This window comes from Triturus cristatus, chromosome 10 (assembly GCF_964204655.1).
Source record: "Triturus cristatus chromosome 10, aTriCri1.1, whole genome shotgun sequence".
Taxonomy (NCBI): Eukaryota; Metazoa; Chordata; class Amphibia; order Caudata; family Salamandridae; genus Triturus; species Triturus cristatus.
The window spans coordinates 1199461302-1199483984 of record NC_140593.1 but is presented as its reverse complement, the minus strand read 5'-3'; the positions used below and the strand labels follow the sequence as shown (position 1 = coordinate 1199483984).

At 46.1% G+C, this 22683-nt stretch overlaps 1 long non-coding RNA gene across 1 annotated transcript in view; it reads left to right on the top strand.

Annotated features, from left to right (window-relative positions):
• LOC146797041 (uncharacterized) overlaps positions 1–16935 on the top strand; it is a 108806-nt gene extending 91871 nt beyond the window's left edge. The window contains exons 2-3 of the long non-coding RNA XR_014969677.1: positions 3980–4083; positions 5554–16935. This is a non-coding gene — a long non-coding RNA (uncharacterized LOC146797041). The remainder of the gene's footprint in view (positions 1–3979; positions 4084–5553) is intronic.
• Positions 16936–22683: the final 5748 nt, after the last annotated feature.

Genomic DNA, 22683 nt, shown 5'->3' with positions numbered 1-22683 from the left:
AAAGGAAAAAATGTATTGCTAATAAATTTTACCTGTTTATTTTATAAAATATGTTAAAAAAAACATATTGTAGAATTTTAAAAATTTAACCATAGTCTTTAAAAAAGGATAGAAAATTAAAATAAAAATATGTAAAAAAAAAAAAAGAAGAAAAAAAAAAAAATTTGCATTTAAAAAACCTTGCAAATTCACTGAAAAAACCATGGGTTTCACACACGTTATAGTTAGGAATTAGCATTTAAAAAACCTTTGAAATTCACTGAAAAAACCATGGGTTTCACACACGTTATAGTTAGGAATTAGCATTTAAAAAACCTTAGAAATTCAATTAAAAAACCAAAGGTTTCACACATGTTATAGTTAGCTGGACATTTCACTCGTAAAAAACCAATGAAATTCCCCCGTTATAGTTAGTTCAGCTAACTATAACTCGCGCGCCCGCAATGCACTACTGATGACGTCACATATTACATCACTCATGACATGGTCAGTGACATCACTCATGACATCACTGATGACATCTCAAATGACATCACTGATGACATTATCCTTGTGACAGAGTGGTAGACCTCCTCTCACCCTAATATAACCTTTGATACAAACATTCAAAAATAGAGACTAAAATTTTCAAAACAATGGACATACCAATAACAGTTACAGCAACCTATTCAGTAATTCTAAGATCCACATACACATCCACTCATCCACCAACAATCCTATACAGTCACTCATACATGTACTCACACATCATATGTACTCATACACCTAAATATCCTGTAACACAATCCCACTCATCCATAGAGTTACTGACACACATAGTCACTCATGCTAATAAAGAATCAAACATCCATTTACTTGCATATACAGTTATACACACACCAGCACACTTACTTTTACAGAAACTTACACATACTTAGTCTTTTTAACAATCACTTATAAAAACACATACTTATTCATACAGGAACTCTTCCAATCTCTCACTCTCACATATACTCACTTATAAACACCAATAGTCACATATACTAGTTTAAAACATATGTAGTTACTTATGAAGACACTATTGAGACAGTCATTCACTCACTAACACACCCATGCACACACTCATCCACCCATACAGTCCTGCACACATGCTGTCTTCAACACATACAAACAGTGAGTCACTCATTCATGCATCTATGCACTACGTAATACCCCCCACCCCACCATGAAGACACTCAGACACTCATACTGATACTCAAAAAACCAACTATTAACCTTTATAGACACTCATGTAGCTACTCACCAACCCATGCAGCCACTTATATACAAAGTGAGAGACTGATACAGGTATTTACACATTTAAACATTACTCACTAAGCCATGTATTCAAAAAGATACACTTAATCAGTCAGTTATACAATCAATTTTTCAGAAACAAATCATCAATTTAGACACTTATATACTCATTTATTCTTCCATCGACCTTGAGATATACATATATAAAACATATTTAATTTTCAGAAAAACACACATTCACTGGATGATGTCATCAGTGATGTCATTTGAGATGTCATCAGTGATGTCATGAGTGATGTCACTGACCATGTCATGAGTGATGTAATATGTGACGTCATCAGTAGTGCATTGCGGGCGCGCGAGTTATAGTTAGCTGAACTAACTATAACGGGGGAATTTCATTGGTTTTTTATGAGTGAAATGTCCAGCTAACTATAACATGTGTGAAACCTTTGTTTTTTTCATTGAATTTCTAAGGTTTTTTAAATGCTAATTCCTAACTATAACGTGTGTGAAACCCATGGTTTTTTCAGTGAAAATATATATATATATATATATATATATATATATATATATATATATATATAATTAATATAATATATATACAGAGAAGGATGCCCAAGTAGAGAAGCCACACTTTAGATAGTTAACACACACTTGCTGCCGGTGGTGGTGTGACAGCGTGGCCCACACCAGCCCTCTGACTTGCCAAACACATTTCGGGTGTAAGTCCCGCCCTTGTTCACTGGCTGCACAAAAAGGAGGACAAGGCTTCATTACACACACCTGTTTTTATTGCAAGTTAACAAGTCCCGCCCATGTGGGCTGTGGCAAGGCATGCTGGTAGTTGAAGTGCCTGCCCACAAACATTGCAAGGTGCCAAACCGCAGTGGGCATCTTGGTGCTCCCAATGTCAAAATGTCTATCCCAGTGGGTGGAATGGTATGACCAGAACGCCATCGTACATCCAATATATACCGGCAGCTCAGACCTCTCTCACTCAAATCACTGCACTGGTTGCTGAGCAGTGTCGATCCGCCAGAAGCAGCGGCGGGACTTCCCAGCGACCGGACTAGCCGCGTAAATATACAGAGAAGGTTACCCAAGTAGAGAAGCCACACTCAAGAGGGTTAACACACACTTGCTGCCGGTGGTTGTGTGACAGCGTGGCCCACACCAACCATCTAACTTGCCAAATGCATTTCGGGCGTAAGTCCCGCCCTTGTTCACTGGCTGCACAAAAAGGAGGACAAGGCTTCATTACACGCACCTGTTTTTATTGCAAGTTAACAAGTCCCGCCCATGTGGGCTGTGGCAAGGCATGCTGGTAATTGAAGTGCCTGCTCACAAACATTGCAAGGTGCCAAACTGCAGTGGGCGTCTTGATGCTCCCAGTGTCAAAATGTCTACCCCAGTGGGTGGAATGGTATGACCACAACGCCGTCGCACATCTAATATATACCGGCAGTGTCGATCCGCCAGATGGAATCGGAATGGAACACTGGATTAATAAAAAATTAGATAGGACGGTCCACGATCGTGATACTACTAGTCGATCAGATTAGATAGGTCAATTTTCTTGCATTTTCGTTTCCTGCCCAAATCTTTTTTAGAGCATTTACAAAATATTTATTATTTGTTTCACACCAATCAATTTGTGTCTCTTTGTTATGTCTTACTTGATCAGCATCCATGGGCAAGAAGACAACGTGGTCTGCTGAGATGGGAGCTGGAGATGCCTCCCAGGGCCAGGATTGCTCCTCTACAGATGGCTCTGCTGCTGGTCCCAGAAAGTTCTCGTGTTGTTAATTTTCATAATTATAGTTCCCTAAATTTTACTGCACTTTATTTTTTCAATCTATTATTTCCGTTTCCTAATTCTATTTTTGACCAAATCTTCTTCGATCTATCTGTTTCTAAGTTCTTGTTATCCCTGCATTACCTACCTACTTAGATAATATATTGAGTGTCTGTTTTTTCAGTCAGCTTTCCCTCTGCCATTATATTTTGTGGACTGCCTAGTGGTGGTACTACTGTAAGACTCGGAGAACACATTGATAATTTACTAGTACTCTGCTGTGCAGATCGCATGCCCAACTAAGGGATTCTACGCATGTTTTTGTTTGTTGAGATTAGCAGGCTTTCTTTTACTTTATTTCGCATGCTCAATCAGTAAATAAAATGATGCTCACTTTGGACACCCCAAAGTGGGCTATTTTTACTTTTTATCATCTAGGCCTAGTACTATTATTATTAGCAGCAGCACTTGATTGTAAACAACTGATTACCGTACACCATGGCTGGAAGGAAGTATTAGGAGGAGGAGGGCACAATTATATTTTCCAACCAAGAGAGAGGACTCGAGACTCCAAAGACCCCATGTCCGATTGTATGCCCAGTTGGCCACTCTTTTTCTTTAAAAAAAGTTTTAAACTCAGATTTACCAATAGCTCTAGCCACTGAGTCCAGCCCTTTGCATTGTCCTCTTCTTGAGAGACTTTTCAAAAATTGCGACCAACAAAATGCCCAACCAGATATTTAATTATTTTTGATAGGATAGGACATGCTACTACTACTGTACTCTAGTACCCGATTTGTACAAGTGCTGTGTATGTATGTATTTTATTTTTAATCTTGCTAGTGAAAATAAATAAATAGGGGGAGGCGTATATGGCATCTAAAAAATGTGTAATGTTTTTTCTAGGACCACCAGTGCCGGGGCCAGCGGCGGGGTAGGCGACGCCAGCCGGGAGGGTGCAGATGCGGCAGCTGCAGGGGTGGGTGTGCCAGCAGCAGTGGCGGGCGTTGGTAAGTTATATTCCTTACTTATTGACAATATACACTCGCTGCAAGGGTGTACACTGTACTTTTGAGTGAGACTTAGTTGTTGTGAGCAATGGTTGAAGTGGACACCCTTTACTTAGGATTAGCAATAGCCTTAGTGGCGGGAGTTGAGTAACCAATGGCCTCTTCTATCTGACTTCAGCTCAGCTGGGAAAGTTTTATGAAGAAGACTAAGAGTCAGACGACCTTGATGGATGGGTTGAACGAAAAGGGAAAGAAGGATGGAAGGAGGAAGAACGGGTGACATGTAATATATGACTGGCAGAGAAGGATGCATGGGTGAAGGAAGGGAACCCGGGATGCATAGGTGGCTGATAGGAATCGGATGCATGGGTGGTTGAAGGATGGGTGAAAGAAAGGATGCCTGCTTGGTCGGTGAAACTGTATGGGTTTTAGGAATCATCCAGGGGGTTTGATGGGTCAAAATCAAAGGCAATCAAGGACGCATGGGTGGTGGTTTAAAAATTTTTTACAAATGTATGTTGTTAGTGAAAGGTTTGTTGAGAGATTAAGAAGAACAATAGCCATGTTTACTTTGAATGGATGGATCCCTGGATGGTATTCAGTCATAGCATAGTTGGAGACTGTCACTGGATGAACAGAATGTAAAAGAAAAATAAAACGCGCCAGAGTAGTAAAGCCAAGGGTGAAGATAAGGATAAGAATAGAATAAAAATAGTATAATGCTAAAAGAGCAATGTAATGATAAATGGAAAAATCGCTGGGAAGAGAAATAAGGGCAGTTTTTTTTCCAGGCTTTTGATTCAAGGTTGTATATCAGAATACTCCCTTGACTCACTGTAGTTTGCAAGCACAACATATATATTGTGTATGTATGTACCCATACCCACCCATTATCAATCACCTCCCTCCGACTCTGAGGCCCACTCCCTACCAATGTCATTTCGACCGTGTCAGCAATGGGTGGCCTATCGACTGCATGGTTACACAATCAATCAATAGTACCTTACATTGTCCCATGTATAATCATTCAGATCAGATATCATCTGCCTTGTTGTAGTAGTCAGGGTGAAAGTGAAATTGAGTAGTTGCCATCGATGTAACAGAGTATGGCCATAACAGAAAAAGAAGATAATTGTGTAGTTGTAGACTACAGTTTCCCAACCTGCGGACAGTAGTAAACAAAAATAACGTGAGTCTGCGACACAAGTATGTCAGTCTAGGGCACAAGCTGACTGAGCAGGCATTTCTTCACGGCTAATTTAGCTAAAGAAGAGAGAGAGAAGAAGACTTGTTGCTCCATAGTGCCTAGTAATGCCTGAAACTCCCACAAATGTTAGAGGCCAAGGAAGTGTTATATACTGTGCTTGCTAGTGCTACTGTGCCACTATAATTTTATGTGTAGAATTAATTTTGTGTTACTGTTTTGCTAAGAGTATTGGTTACAATTGTCTTTTTTCTTTCTTGATAAAGCTACTCCTCCCCAATCAAAACAAGCAAACAGGATGGAGTTAGCAGCTATGGCCTAACAACGGAAGCTGGAGGCCATCTGTACAGAATTTCGGCGGCTGGTGGTTCTGGCGCAGGAGCAGGCAGCAGCCAGGCCCCCTCAGTGCCTCCAGTGGTATGGCGCCGTGGTCTGGCAGCCACCCGCCGCCCTTCTTTCTTGAACACTGCTGCCCACCCCTGTGCATGCAACTGCAAGGCATTTAAGCGTTGCATGCTCCTCCGGATGGCCTGCCTAGAGGAACAGATAAACGCCCTGGAGAGTAACAAGATCCGGCGAGCCCGCCCCAAAAACTCAGTTGCCTTGCCCCTTTTTAATCTTTTTTTTGGTGGGTGGGAATTGGGAGTTGGGGAAAAGTTGGGGTTTTTGGGCAACGGACATTGGACTCTTATGATGGACATTGTTTGGGGTTATGGAAAGGGTTGGGTCAGGTGTTGTGTTTTACAAAATGGGTCCTGAAACAATTGCTGGAGTAACGCCTGTGATTGAAATGATGATTAGGTATTTTAAAGAGATACAAAGCAGTCCTTGAAATTCACCTTTTATGGGAATTAAGAAACTGTGTGGAAAGTTTAGGATTCCTTGTCAGGACCCAGAGGCGAGGATTAGGCATATCTCTCTTCACTTTTATTATAATCAAATTACTCCAGCAGCCATTTTATGTTTATAAGAATCATCAGAAAAAACCACATCTCTCATGAACACTAGGGAGTGACATCAACATATTTAAACCAATAATATTACAGTTCATTATATAATATCCTGTGTAGACCTTCCAGATTCCTCTTTCTTCGCTGCTCTTTTTTATTCTGTTTGACTTCTTTGGTATTGTGAGTGCTGCGGAAGCTTCCCACTCTACGGTCGCTCCTAATTACTGTTTATTTGTGTCATTTTCGCCGCGTGAGCTCTCGGTCCTACGCGGCTGTTCCTTTTGAGGCTTGTGACGCAGTGCGGTCTTCTGACCTGCAGGGGGGCCACGTTGTTTTATATACGCGCAGCGCATCCTCTACCCCGGCAGCCAGAACACATCAGTTTCTCTCTTTGAAGCTGACACATTGTTCCGGCTGCAATTGGAAAATGAGGGGAAGGTTGAAGGAGCGCGCGTGTCCAAAGTGTATTGAAACTGACAGGGAATCACACGCGAGCTGCAGAATAAATTGATGACAGCTGTTTCTGCACTTGCGTAGTGAGTCCATTACACGAGCCGTTGCCTGTAGGGAAAACACCCTGCGGGGTAAGGCATTTGTGTCACTGAAAAAGGGACACCCCAGGTACTTTACCCCACAGAAACATAGGGGGGCAGTCCCTGCAATTATCTGTCTGTAAGACTTACCCTAAATTAATTAGTCTTTAAGTCTCTAAACCCCTTAGTTTAAGTGGGAATCTTTCCCATAATTAATTGTAACCCTCATGGAATACGAGGAAGCTGGGTACTATATGGAAGAGGAGGAGGTTACCTACCTTCCTATTGATGACCAGTTCTGCGAGTTCATGGACGGTAATGCAGGCGGTGTCCCCCCTGGAGAAGAGACTGGCAGCACTCCAAGTGAACTGTCAGCAAGCCCTCAAAGCGAGGGAAGATTCTAATGTGCCTCTGAACTCCTGGACAGGCATCTAACCCACCGTGCGTCCCTCCCTAGAGTGTGGAGAAGTGTAAACGCACAGATGACCCTGGGGTTGATTTGGATGCTTTTGCACGCCTTAAGAAAGCTTTTCTAGATGCCTAACCCATCCTAGAAGCCCAGACACCAGGCCCCCCGGGGGTGGTTCTGCTCTCACTGCCGCAGATGGACTTAGGGGACGGGGATGACTCACCCAACAATTCTGATGGGGATGGTTCTAGACCATGGCACCCGACGACCAATTCCCTGGGAGGGTCGGACCTTGCTGCGGACACCGACTTAACCACCCACGGGGATTTATTTAATCCAGACGACCTCCTGCACCCTAGATCAGCAGAATGGTGTCCGGCTCCCAAAGTGAAGGCCTACATGGCCAGTCGGCTCAAGAAACCTTTAGACAAAAAAGTGAGGAGCTGCCTCAAAGCAGAATGTGCCCGTCCTGCCCTGGAAGGGAAAGTAGCCCCAACACCAGAGATAGATCCCAAAATTGCCACTTTTCACGCTAAATTTGTGCGCAACCCCAAAAAAGGGATTGATCGTTCCTGGCGCTCATGCAAGGATAAGCTCCTGGATGTTGCCAGGCCCCTGGCGAAAACCAGGGATATGACGGAGGATGCCAAGGCCTCATAGCCCCAGACATACTGTCCAACTGGGCCCAGCGGGCTATAATATTTCTGGGAAATGCAAACTGCGTGATCTCCAGAGAGAGGCGTAGGTCACTCCTCAATAAGATTGACCCAAAACTGGGGGAGCTCTCTACATCAGAGGCAGGGACGATAGCCCAGGGGAATTTGTTCGGAGATCCATTTATAAAGGAATTGGGCAAATTTGTCAATACTTTCAATTCTTTGGACAAGGCGCAATCTTCAATTAAAAGAATCTTGACCCCCCGTATTTTTGCCTCCGCCGGACGAGGTAGGGGGCGTTCGTCCGGCTGTCCATTCCCAACAGCCTCCAAAGATAGCGACTTCAGACGTGGCCAATGGCAGGATCCAGGAAAATTTGGGAATTTCTACTAAACCAAGTCCTACCCCTATCATCGGGGAGGCAGAGGCGGCCACAGAGGCATCTTCAACAATACTCAAGGTAGAATTTAGGATTCTATGGGGATTTCCATCGGGGGTGGTTGGCACGTTTTCAGTCAAATTGAAGGAAGTTTTCCCCCCGAACAGAGAACGATGGTGAGTCAGGAAGTGGACAATCTTTTGCAGAAAGGGGCAATAGCTCGTTCAGTAATTCACCCTTGGGGTTTTGTCAGCAACATTTCCCTAGTGGAAAAGAGAGACAGCGGTCAGCGCGCGGTTATCAATCTCAAAGAGTTCAACTCTTAGCTACTCTATGGTCATTTCAAAATGGAGGGTATTCACCTCCTTCAAGACCTGCTCCAAATCTCCGGATGGTCAGCTTAGATCCGAAGGACGCCTATTTGGCGGTACCCATTTTTCCCCCACACAGACGATTTCTACAATTTTGCTGGGAGTCCCAAGTTTTCGAGTTCACCGCCCTTCCTTTCGGTCTCTCCTCAGCTCCTTGGTGCTTCACCAAGCTGATGAAGCTGGTTGTCGAACATTTACGGGCTCAAGGGATGAGACTTATTGTTTATCTCGACAATATCCTGTTTATGGACCAATGCCCAACTCGACTTTCCAAACATTTGCAGACGGCTGTAAATTTTTGGACTCATTAGGCTTCGTAATAAACAAGAGCAGGTCAGCCCCGATCCCATCCCAATCAATGGAATTTTTGGGCTTCCTGGAAAATGCAACCGAAGCAACTCTCAGTCTACCAACGAGGAAGCTATCCAAAATTCAACATGAATTGCGGAGGACAATGTCCAAGTCCCATATGTCACTTCACTTTGGCACTTGGCGAGGATAGTGGGACTCTTGTCGTCCTCTATCCAGGTGATTTTTCTGGGTCCTCCCAACTACAGGACCCTGTAACATTTGAAAATCAAACATCTTCGGAAGGGTCTGTCTTACTCGCAGATGATTCCTCTCTCACCGAAGCGAAAGAAGAGATGGGTTGGTGGCTAAGCCACATGGAAGCCTGGAATGGTAGAGCGATTTTCAGCTCTCAAACCCATCTCATAATCGAGTCAGATGTCAGCAGGTCCGGATGGGGCGCGCATTGTAGGGATTTCTGTACAGGTGTAAAATGGTCTTCCGTCGAATGCTCTCTTCGCATAAACTGCCATCGCACCCGAACTCGGACGTACCATCAACACCTCTTTCGTATCTGGCATCTTCCCTGATGACTGGAAGCAGGCAGAGGTCAAACCCCTCCTCAAGAAGCCCACGGGCGACCCGACAAACCTGAAAAACCTCTGGTCCATCTTGCTCCTCCCCTTCGCTGCCAAAGTTACCGAGAGACTCGTAAACACCCATCTGACCGCCTTCATCGAACAGAGCTCCATCCTAGATGCCTCCCAGTCCGGATTCCGCAGCAACCTCAGCACTGAGACGGCCCTCCTCAATGCCACCGTTGACATCTGCATACTACTACCAGGGGCACACGGCAGCCCTCATCCTACTAGACCTCTCCGCAGCTTTCAACACCGTCTCACATCGCACTCTCGCAGCCAGACTTCATGACGCTGGGATATGAGGAACCGCCCTCTCCTGGATCCGATCCTTTCTTTCCAGCAGAACCCAAAGGGTCAGACTCCCTCCATTCCTCTCCCAACCCACACAGATCAACTGTTCCCCAAGGATCATCGCTCAGCCCCACGCTCTTCAACATCTACATGGCCACCCTCGCCGCCATCGTGAGACAACAAGGGCTTAGCATAGTATCACATGCCGACGACACCCAGCTCATCCTCTCCCTCACGAAGAACAACAAAGACACCAGACTCTGTTTCCAGGAAGGAATGAGAGACGTAGCCGCCTGGATGAAAAGCAGCTGCCTGAAGCTCAACTCGGAGAAGACCAAGGTCCTTATCCTCGGGCCCTCCACCTCCGCCTGGGACAACACCTGGTAGCCCTCGGGAGTCCGCCCACCCCAACAGACCACCCATGGAACCTCAACATCATCCTCAACTCCTCTCTCACCATGACCCGCCAGATCAACTCCATTGCCTCCACCAGCTTCAACTGCCTTTGGATCCTCCGCAAGACCTTCAAATGGATACCCCCAGAATGCAGAAAAACCATCACACACAGCATCATAACCAGTAGACTGGACCACGGCAACGCCCTGTACGACGGAATCAACAAAACTCTTCTCCACAGGCTCCAAACGATCCAGAACGCCACAGCCAGACTCGTCCTCGGAACCCCACGGCACGAACACATGACCCAACACCTACGCGGCTCCACTGGCTCCCCTTCGAGAGGAGAGATTAACCTTCAAACTGCTCACCCACACCTACAAATCCCTCCACAACATCGGACCCAAGTACCACAACAAGAGAGTCTCCTTTCATGTTCCCAAGAGGAACCTTCGCTCCGCAGACCTCGACCTCGCAGAGCCCCCTTGCATTCGCCAAACCATAGCAGGTGGAAGAGCTTTCTTCTATGTCACAGCCAAAGCCTGAAACGAGCTCCCTGTCAACATCAGACGCTGCCCCACCTTCCACACCTTCAGGAAGAACCTCAAGACCTGGCTCTTCGATTGAACTGGAGCTGCATTCCCCCACCCCCCAGCACCTTGAGACCCTCAGGGGTGAGTAGCGCACTTTATAAATCTCTGATTGATTGATTGGAGTTGATGGCGGGATCCTTCGCGATCCACTGTTGGACCAAACAGAAAGTGAAATGTTCCGTGCTCCTCAAAATGGACAATGTGGCAGCAGTAACTATGTAAATCACCTAGGAGGGATGAGGTCAAAGACACTGTTGGACCTAGCCTGGTCCCTTTGAAGTATTGTCTAACCAATCAAATTTCCTTATCAGCAGAGCATCTTCCTGGGAGCTCCAATCAGGTAGCTGACTGACACTATCGCCATTGGAGAGATGTCAGCCTGTGGAAATTGAATCCACAGATCTTTTGACAAATCCAGAACAGGTGGGGTCCTTTCTCCATTTACCTATTTGCGTCCCGGCTGGACTTCCAGCTTGACAGGTATCGCAGTTGGAGACCGGATCCACAGGTGACAGCCTTGGATGTCTTCCTACAAGTTTGGAGCAAGGAACAAGCGTATGCATTTCCCCCGTTCATCATGATAAACAGGTTGACGGCACAGGTCCGCAGGCGGAAGTAGTGGAGATAACCCCAATTTGGAGATCTCTAGTCTGGTTTCCTGTGATGATTGAACTTTCTTGGGATTTTCCAATCCTTCTACCCCAGTTTCCGGATCTCCTCTGGGATCCATAAGACAATCCTCACCTGCTGGTCGTAGCCGGATCACTTCGTTTAATGGCCTGGAGGGTTTCAGGCAACGTTGGCAAGTCCCAGGCCTTTGAACAGAAGCTTCTTCCTTGCTCGCTAAGGCCTGGACAGATAATACAAACAGACGATATAACTCCACCTGGCTGCGATGGTTATGTTGGTGTCATCAACACCAAACTGATCCCTTGGGGGCCGATGTTGTCCATGTGGTAAACTTCCTAGCAAGCCTGGCTTCTCAGGGTTTCGCTTACCGATCGATCAATGCTTACAGATCAGCAATTTCAGCAGGTCATTTGCATGTGGATGGTCACCCAGTCGGGGAACATCTGTTGGTCAGAAAACTGTTACGGCGAATTAGACTTTCAGTTGTTCCTGAACCCAAATACACATCCTTATGGGATGTTAACAAGGTCCTGTCATTATTTCAGTCTTGGTCTCATAATAAATATATGTCCAGAAAGCAACTGTCAGCAAAATTGGCAATGCTTCTATGTCTGTTATCCTGTTGCAGAGTTTCGGATGTCCGAGCCCTGGATATACCAGGGTAGTGTTTATCCCAGAAAGTTTTTTTTCTTATTTCCCGTAGAACGAAATCTAATTCTACATCTGTTTGTTACCCAGCTTTACAAGGAAATCCTAAATTATGTTGGGTTTGCACTATTAAGGCTTATGAAGTTATGACTGAAGAACTCCGCCCTCATTAGGAGAAACAATTACTAATTGCACTCACCGAACCTCACAAAACGGTTTAGTCTCCTACGATTGCCAGATGGGTCAGGTGGGTTATACAAGAAGCAGGGATTGATACTTCCCGTTTTGGACCCCACTCAGTCAGAGGGGCCATGGCCTCAAAGGCATTCTGTCTAGGAGCCCGTCTTGAGGATATCCTCAATGTGGCATACTGGTCAAATGATTCCACCTTTAAAACCTTTTATTTTAGACCGGTTACCCCTCTGGCAAGCGTGGTAGTGGATAAGCTTTGAACTAGCCTAATCCTCGCCTCTGGGTCCTGACATAGAATGAAAAATGTCCTAGCTAACATAAAGGAAAGTTTCAATTCTATTAAGGACACGGAGGCGAGGATTAGCCCACCCTAGGAATTCTTGGGAAGAAATTCTCCCTTTCCCTTTATTGGAGACAAGTTGATATTATTACCGAATTAAAAATGATGTAATAATCTGTTTTACATTATGATAAATTTGAATCTTGTTGTGTTATGATACTTGAAATTTTGTTACCATAGCAAGTTATGGGTATCCCTTTATTACAGGGGCAGACTCTAACAAACTGGAACTGTAAAAATGGCGATTGACAGCCATCACAAGAAGAAAGAGGAATCTGGAAGGTCTACACAGGATGTTATACAATGGACTGTAATATTATTGGTTGAAATATGTTGATGTCACTCCCTAGTGTTCATGGGAGATGTTGGTTTTTTCTGATGATTCTTATAAACTTAAAATTGCTGCTGGAGTAATTTGATTATAATAAAAGTGAAGAGAGATAAGCCTAATCCTCGCCTCTGTGTCCTTAATAGAATGGAAACTTTCCTTTACATTAGCTAGGAATTTTTTAATTGTCCTAGATTTAAGGAAAATGTATCAGATAGCAGTACCCTGTTCGCAAATAGTGCCATACCAGCAGTAATTCTTTATCAAATTCTATGTGACACCCTTGCATCCGGATAGCCAATACTTATCCAGTTTGGAGAGTGTGTCTTGGCATGGTGCAGAGTTCCTCAAGGGTATACTGAAAGCTCTTCAATCTTCAATCAGATTTTGAAGAGGTGCTTAGAGTCATTGGTAATGCCCAATAACTCTGTGCTACTTCAGTACATCGATGATTTGCTGGTTGCATCAAAGATGAGAGAAGCTTGTGTAACAGATACTATTGCTCTGCTGAACCATTTGGCAGTAGGTGGGCATATCGTGTCACCAGCAAAATTAAAATGTTGCCAAAAGGAGGTACTTTATTTGGGGCACAAAATTGAAAAAGGAGTCAGAAAAGTGTCACCAGAGCGAATAAATGTGATCTTGCAAATGAAACCTCCCAAGGTACAGAAAGAAATTCAAATGTTTGTGGGTATGGTTGGATGCTGAAAACAATGGATTTTCATTGATAGCAAAGCCATTACAGAAATTGACTCACAAAGATGTGACAGATCCGATTCAATTGGACGAAGAAAAAATGAGAGCATGTGTTGAGTTGCGAAATAGCCTTTGTCGTGCACCAGCATTAGAAATGCCAGATTCCAACAAGGATTTTGTATTATTCTGTTACGAAAGAGATGGTTGTGAAGTTTAATATCTAACACAAAAGAATGGAACAGCATATCGTCCTGTGGCATATTTTTTTCAGAAACACTTGATTGTGTAGCTGCAGCTTTTCCAGGTTGCTTGAAAGCAGTTGTTGATACTTTTTTTTTTTTTGAGTTTAGAAAGCTTTATTGAATATAATAGACAAAGTAGAACATCAATACAGATAATAAGTCCCAAAAAGGGATATAAAAGCTATACCAATTACAAAAAGCTTTTGCTGATTTTCTTTTTAAGAAGGAAAATGAAAAAGAGAAAGGAAGAAAGAGAAGAAAAAGGAAGAAAAAGGAAAAAAAAAAAAAAGAGAAGAGGAGAGGGAGAAGAAAAAGAGCAACAAATCATAAACATTCAATATATAGTAGTCAAGTAACATGTCTAGAAAGAAAATCAGTAAGTGGTAACCATAACAGATCCTTTTTGATTAATAAAGGTAAGGAGGTGGCATATGCACGATCAAGTCTATGATGGTGGCATAACAGATTCCACCAAGCATTATATGAGATTTTTGATGTGTCCTTCCAATTAGTTGTGATGATCTGAAAGGAAATAGCTGTAAACAAATCTATAAACTTTCGTACATTACAAGAAACATTCCAAAGAGGAGAAGAGCCACCTAAAAAGATATGTGCAATGTCAAAAGGTACGTCTGTATTTAAAATATCATTAAGCTTAGACCATACATGAGACCAGAGGGATTTAACCAAGGGGCAGTGAAAAAACATATGGAGGAAATCACTATTGGCATGTGAACAGGACCAACACTTCTTGGAGTCAAGTAATCTAAATTTATGAAGGTCGGAAGGGGTGAAGAAGAGTCTATTGTAAAAAAAATATAAGGTCTGTGTGGTGCTTGCGGAGCGAGAAGCTGTGTGTATTTTTGACCAGATAGAATTCCAGATTTGATAGGAAAATTCCTGAGCTAAATCCTGTTCCCATATGAGTTCTAACTTTGATTTAACCCTAATGACCTGTGAAAGGGAGAGCATTTTGTATATAGCAGCAGCTCTAAGAGGAGTAGAAAAATCTGGTGCAGGGGGGAGGATCGCATCATTAATGGGCTGAAGGATGTTTTGAGAAAGTGCTGAGGCCAAGGCATTTTTTAACAAAGGGTATTGGGAGGAATGTGTATTAGAGACCTGAAAAGATTCGCGAATGTCTGAGAAGTCCCTCGGTGAGTTATTTTTAAGTAAGTGATCGTAAGCAATGATGCCTTTATCGATCCACTCCTTCCAAAATAGTGCCCTATTATGGATTTTTAAGAATTTATTATACCAAATCGGGGTCTGGGAATGAGAATCGATATGAAAAGTAAAGAAGCGAGACAGCAAAAGAGCGAGAGCTTTAGAATGTTTAAATATGGGGGTGATAAAGCGTTTTGGAGGCTGAGACAGACGAGTTGCTGTAAGAAATGAAAAAGGTGAGATTTGCGCAAGTTCGATAGAACTCCAGGCAGTTGAGGTAGAGCATGAGGAGTCTGAAAGAAAAGGCCAAATCTGTTTTAACGTGAAAGCAGAATGGTATCTGCGAATATTGGGAAAGTTAATTCCTCCTAGATCTTTAGGTTGTTGAAGCCGGGATAAAGAAATCCTAGCTTTATGATTGTTCCATAAAAATTTTACAAATATTCGATTGATGGTTCTGAAGAAGAGGAGCGGGAGAGAGATGGGAAGCATTGAAAGATAAAAATTGACAATGGCAAGGAGCATCATTTTAATGGTGGAAAGTCTTCCCCACCAGGATAGTAAGAGAGGGGACCAACCCTCAATGATATTAGATAACTTTTTCAGAATGTCTGAGTGATTAATATTGATGGTTTCTCTGATAGTATTCGCGTATAGGACACCTAAACATTTAATGTTCCTGGGATTCCATTCAAAGCCAGAACCTTGAAACATGTGAGGAAGGCAGAATTTATTTAGGGGCAAAACCTCAGATTTATCTATATTTAACTTGTAACCAGAAACTAAAGAATATTCATTTAATAAGGTGAAAAGAGAAGGCAAGGAAGTAGATGGGTTAGAAATGTAAAGAAGAATATCATCAGCATAAGCAGTGTATTTAATATCGATATTCTGAAATTTGAAGCCCGTATAGGACAATGAGCGACTAATTTTTTCCAGAAAAGGTTCTAAAGCAAGAATGAAGAGAAGAGGGGAGAGGGGGCAACCCTGTCTAGTACCTCTATGGAGAGAGAAGTAATTAGATTGCGAGCCGTTGACCCAAATGGAAGTGGAAGGAGCATAATATAGCAAATGGATATGCTGAATGATATGGGGACTGAAACCGTGCCATCTCAATGCTCCAAACATAAAGTCCCAGCTCACCCTATCAAACGCTTTCTCAGCATCTAATGTAATAGCTGCAACAGGAGAATCCATCCTTGAAGCAAGGTGAATGATATTAAGAAAGGTTCTTGAGTTGTCAGTAATTGATCTACCCTTTACAAACCCTGATTGATAAATATTAATAAGATCAGGGATAACTTTATTAATGCGAATAGCTAGAATTTTAGCATAAATTTTACAATCAGTGTTGATTAAGGAGATAGGCCTATAATTTTTGCACATGGAAGGATCTTTGTCCTTCTTAGGTATCAAACATAACATAGCCTGAGTGAAAGAGCCAGCGGATTTACCTGTAATAAGAAAGTAATTAATCAGTGAGAGTAAGTGGGGTATTAAGATTGATTTAAAGTGAAGAAAAAAGCGAACAGTAAAGCCATCCGGACCAGGGGATTTATCTTTGGGCAACAGAGTAATGGCGTTGACTATTTCATTATCTGATATAGGAGTATCTAGGGATGTGAGGTTTATAGAAGTTTCGGGAGTTTTAGGGATAGCTTGAAAAAAGGAATCAATTTGCGCAGAAGACGGATTGGATTCTGGAGTGTATAGGGAAGTATAGTACATGAACAAAACACTCAAGAATTTTGTCATTTGTAGAGTGACAAACTCCCTGATTATCTTTAATAGCATTAATTTTGGATTTTTGCTTCTTGATTTTAAGATAGTTTGCAAGTGATTTACCCGCCTTGTTCCGACCACCATACATCTTTGCATTAAATTTGAGAAGATTATTACTGGCAGAATCCCATGAGTGTTTATTGTATTGCATTTTTGCTTTAATAAGAGAGGATAATGTATCAGTAGAATTTGTTGTGAAATATTGATGTTCGAGGTCTTTAATCTGTTTAAGAATAAGGGAAGACTGAAGGAGAGCTTTCTTCTTCTTCTGAGATACATAAACAATAATAAATCCTCGTGCAGCAGCCTTGAAGGCATCCCAAATGGAATGAAAGTGAGGAGTAGAGGGAAGATTGTTAAGGAAAAACTCTTCTATAAATGATGTAAATTGTTCAACAAATTGGGAATCTAAGAGAAGAGAATTATTAAAGCGCCAGCGACGAGAGGAAGGAGAGGGTGTAGGGTAACCCAGATCTAAAATGACGGGGGCGTGGTCTGAAATGAGGATGGAGCCAATTTCTGAGTTAGACATGAATTGCAAGGCGTGTTGTGTAAGGAAAATGTAGTCGATTCGGGAGTAGGATTTGTGAACAGGGGAAAAGAAGGAGAATTCTAACGTGTCGGGGTGGGTGATTCTCCATGTGTCTATTAGACCTCTAGAGGAAATGGCTCTATAAAAGGATTTTTGCATCTTGTTGGGAACGTATCTGGTTTGTGACTTCCGATCCAGAAAGGGGTCCATGAGTTGGTTACAGTCACCACCCACAATTAAGCTGTCAGATGCATGCGAAGAGAGAAGAGTAGAAAATTCATTCCAAAAAGCTAAATCAATGCCATTAGGACCATAAACATTACAAAAGGAAAGTTGTGTATCATTAACAGTGGTATTTAAAAACAGCCATCTACCATTGTTATCGTGAAACTCATTATGTAACTGAACATTTAACGTTTTGTGAAACAAAATAACAACACCATTCTTTTTTTTTTTTTTTTTTTTTTTTTTAAACCGTTTATTACATGTTAAAAAAGGTTACAAGTATGGGCCTACAACCATCCGGCCGGCCGCTAGAGTGGCAGAAGCATATGACATACCTACAGTAAGAGTCTCTTGGCGGTGCAGATCGGTAAATCAGGAGATATCAATAGCGCAGGCCCCATAACTCCAAGCCCACAATACGGTTTCCTTTTTCCAAACAGAACAACACAAAAAACCACACCCGCAAGGCAACCCGCCATCCAAAGTGACGGCACGTGCTCCTTAAGTGGGGGATCCCAACCAGCAGCCAAACTCTGAAGAGGGGAATGGGAATAGATCAGGGACAGGGGAACCACATGCCCGCGGCTGGGGGAGGGGGTCGGCTAAGGGGACGGAGCCGGTGAGGCGGCCGGTAGCAGTGGCGGCTCACAAATACCCCCGCGATAGGCGTTCCAGGGGCCCCAGATTTTCACCCACGCCCCAGGCTTACCCCTCGCAACATACACCACCTTTTCACGAAACATACACCAATCCATGTGTTCTTTCCAGGCCGACACCGCCGGGGGTCTCTGGGATCCCCACAATTGAGCAATGTCACGCTTAGCTATCATGTATCCCAGAGTCACCCACCGCGTCTGCGGGACCGAATAGTCATTTGGTTCCCACACATTCAGCAAGCATCTCCTCGCTTCAGGCAACAGCGCAACACGCGTCACCACACGCAGGACCTCATGCACACCACGCCAGAATCGCTCCACCTGTGGGCATTCCCACAGAATATGCATGAAAGTTGCCAAGGCACCACAGCCACGCTTACACAATCCGTCACCAACAAAGCCCATACGTAGAAGCCTTGGCCCCGTCACGTAAACCCGGTGGAGGATCTTAAGCTGGACGAAGCGAAGGCGAGCCGGGATGGCCACCTCCTTCGGAGAGGCCACCGCGGAAATCCAGTCCTCGTCGTCCAGTTCCAGCCCGTCGGCAACCCAGGCCTCGCGGAGACTAGTCAGCAGGCACGATCTGTCGTTGATCAGTTTTTTATATATAAGGGAGATCGTGCTGTCTGGAACATGGCCATCCAGCACTCTGTCCTCCAGGGGGGAAGACTCCGGAACAGACGCGACATCAGGGAAGACGGAGCCCAGCGCGTGGCGGACTTGTAAGTACCGAAAGTACTCACTGCCTTGCAGCTGAAATTCCGTCCGCAGCGTCTCAAAAGTTTTAAATCCACCCCTTGTCCAGAGGTCTCCCACTGTGCTGATTCCGATCGTGTCCCACTTCTCGAAGCCCTTCGATGTCCACAGGGAGCCCAACCTCTCAGACGCATATAGCGGTGTCGCCCGGGTCAAACGGTCCTTCCAACCCATCGCTGCATTAGCCGCGTGCCAGACACGCACCATGACACGCGTCGGTCCCGTCAGACGGGAGTCGGGCGCGCCAGAGTAGAGCGCTCGATTGTAGTCGCCACCGGGCAGGAGCATCTTGTCCATTTCAAATGCCGGGTTCAGGGCGGGCCCGTAAAGGCCATGATTAATCGCAGCTAGCTGGGAGGCCCAGTAATACCGTTTAATGTCCGGGAGGGCAGCCCCCCCATCGTACCACGGGAGCGTCAATTTAGCCAGAGCAATACGCGGCCTCCCGTCCCAGAACAGGCGCCGCTGCAGGCTCTCCACCTCACGGAAGTAGCGCGCCGGAACCAAGTCCATAGTGTTCTGAAGCGCATACAGAAAGCGCGGCAAGGACATCATCTTAAACAAGGCCGCTCGGCCAAGCGGCGAAAGCGGAAGACGCCGCCAGCGCGCAACGTCCTCCCGCAAGCGCTGGAGGGGGGGTAGCAAGTTCCGCTCGTAGCGGGCCTCCGGGTCTAGAGTAATATATATACCCAGGTACCGGAACCCCTGGGAGGCAATCTGGATCGGGCAGTCCCGTGGTAGGGCCGGAGCCTCCCCGGAGAGCACATACACGCAGGATTTCGCCCAGTTGATGACAAGGCCTGAGTTACGACCGAAGGAGCGCAAAACATCAACCAGGACAATCAGCGAGTTACGCGGGGAGGCGAGATACAAAAGGATATCATCGGCGTAGAGGGACACGCGGTCCTCATGCTCGGGGGTCCAGCGGAGACCACGGATGGAGGGGTGCCACCGCAGCCACTCCGCCAAGGGCTCCAAGGCCAATGCAAACAGGAGCGGTGACAAGGGGCAACCCTGACGCGTGCCCCGCCCCAGCGCAAAGGGGGCCGAGACTCGCCCATTCACCACCACCTGCGCCAATGGGCCCGAATACAACAATTTGACCCAGCTAATGAATCCCGGTCCAAATCCAAATTTCGCCAGCATCGCCCAGATGTATGGCCATTCAAGTGTGTCAAACGCCATGGTGGCGTCCAAGGACGCCAAGATGGCCGGCTCCCGCACAAACGGGACACGCGCGAGCACCCCATGCAAGCGTCGCAGATTAAGAGCCGTGTTGCGATGGGGTATAAAGCCGGATTGGTCTTGGTGGACCAAATCCCCCACCACGCCAACCAGCCGGTTGGCCAGTACCTTGGCGAGGATTTTGGGTTCCGCGTTCAAGAGCGAGATAGGCCTATAGGATGTAACCCGCTCACGGGGTCTCCCCTCTTTGTGGATCACCACGATTGTAGCCAGACGCTGGTCCGGCGGGAGGGAACCCTGCGAGTGGGCCGCCAGGAACATGGCGCGCAGGTGGGGCGCCAGTACATCCGGTCGCAGCTTGTAAAGCTCGATGGGGATACCATTGGGGCCCATGGCCTTGCCGGATGCGACCGAGCGAATAGCCAGGGCAATTTCGTCCGAGGTGGGAGGAGCGTCCAACAAATCCCTGTCCTCCACCGTAAGGGAGGGCAGCGCGATGTCCCGAAGCAGGGCATGGGAATCTTCCTCCGAGCAGGGAGAAACCGGGGAGTACACCTCGCGGAAGTAATCCGCGAAGCAGGAGACAATGGCTTCCGGCTCGGTGACAGGCACACCATCCATCCCCTCAATCAAAGGAACCACACGACTCGCTCTCTCCCTCTTGTCCAACCACGCAATCAATTTACCAGCCTTATCACCCACATCATACAGTCGCCCCTGTTGCTCTCTACTGAGGCCCCTGGCCGCCTCCGTGACGAGGGCCCTATAGGCCGCCTGCTTGAGGTGCAGAACATGCAACTTGGCGTCTGTTACCCCGCTCCCCAGGTCACCCTCCAGCTCCGCAATCTCGGCCTCCACCCGGGTTACCTCCTCCCGCTCGCGCCTCCTGGCATGGGAGATAGAGGAGAGGGCCTCCCCTCTGAGAACTACCTTAAAAGCCTCCCACAGGGAGATGGCCGAAGGGACAGACCCCACATTCTCATCAAAATATCGCTGTAAGGATTTGATCAAGTCGGCACGAATAGTGGGGTTACGCAAGTACCAAGCATTGATTGGAGCCACCCTGCCCTCCCCCCTAGGGAAGACATCGAAGTGTAACAGTACTGGGGAGTGATCTGAAATGCCCCGCGCCAGATGGCACACCTCTCCCACCCTCCCAGCATAGGCCGCCGGGACAAGGATATAATCAAGCCGCGAGAGGCTACCATGGGCACCCGAGTGGAAGGTGTATTGCCGCTGTGCGGGATGCTTTAGTCGCCAGCAATCCACCAGGCCCAAAGTATCTAAAAGGCCGGACAGCCAGGCCTGTGCCCGGGGGAGGTCCCTAGGGGGATGGCGATCCATAGACCCAGAAACTACCGCATTAAAGTCCCCCCCAACCACCAGCAGGCCACCCGGGAGGTCCAGGAGGAGGCGCCCCAAATCCGCAAATGTAGTAGATTGTAACCCAGGCGGGACGTACACTGATATAAAAACAAACACTCTACCCTCCATTCTACCCACCAGAACAGTGTAGCGTCCCCTCTCATCATGGCGCACCTCATCAATCTCCAACGGGAGCGAGTTCTTAATCATGATACCCACCCCCCGCGAGCCCGAGGTGAAGCCCGAGTGGGCCACCAAACGATAGCCTCGCCGATTCATGGCATGGAAGGAGTTACCTATAAGGTGTGTCTCCTGCAGGAAGATAACATCTGGTGAGATACGTTTCAGGTACTGCAGGACCACACCACGCTTAATCCTGTCCCCCAGGCCGTTAACATTCCATGACAACACAGTCAAATCCCTACCCCCCATCATACGTAGAAGCAATCAGTCGTCCCCCACAGAGCCTCTCGAGAGCAACAATACAGTAAAGGGCTTGCCTTGCGGTGCAAACAAACAACACACCCCCCCCACCCCCCCATCCCAACAGAACTCCCCCCTCCCTGCACCCCTGCATGAGCCCAGACAGCCCCCCCAAAGTGCAGTGTGCCTGTCGCCCCATAGATGAAAACTAACTAGTCCCCCAGAGGAGGAGGGAAGCCCCCAACAGACCCCATACGACCTCCATCGGAGGGGAACCTAAACGATCAGTAAATGGTAAAGGAATGTTGTCCAGAGCAAGGCCTATTCTTCACCCCTCAGTTCTGATCCGGCGGGCCCTCCCCGCCAACCGCACCCCCCCCACCCCCTCGGCCCCGATCTCCAGGTAGAGTGTCCAACCAGTCCCCAGCCGCCTCGGGTTGGTCAAAAAAGTGCGTGCGTCCATCCACCTCCACCCTTAGCTTAGCTGGAAAAAGCATTGAATACTTAAGGTTCAGGTCCCGTAGGCGACGTTTAACTCCGAGAAAACTCAATCTCAGTTTTTGGACCGCCGGAGTAAAGTCTGGGTAGAAATGCACATCCATGTTATCAAGCTTGACCGGTCCCTGTTGCCTGGAGGTCTGCAGGATAGCGTCTCTGTCCCGAAAATTAAAAATCCGGGCAATGAGAGGCCGCGGCGGGGCACCGGCCTTAGGTCTGCCCCC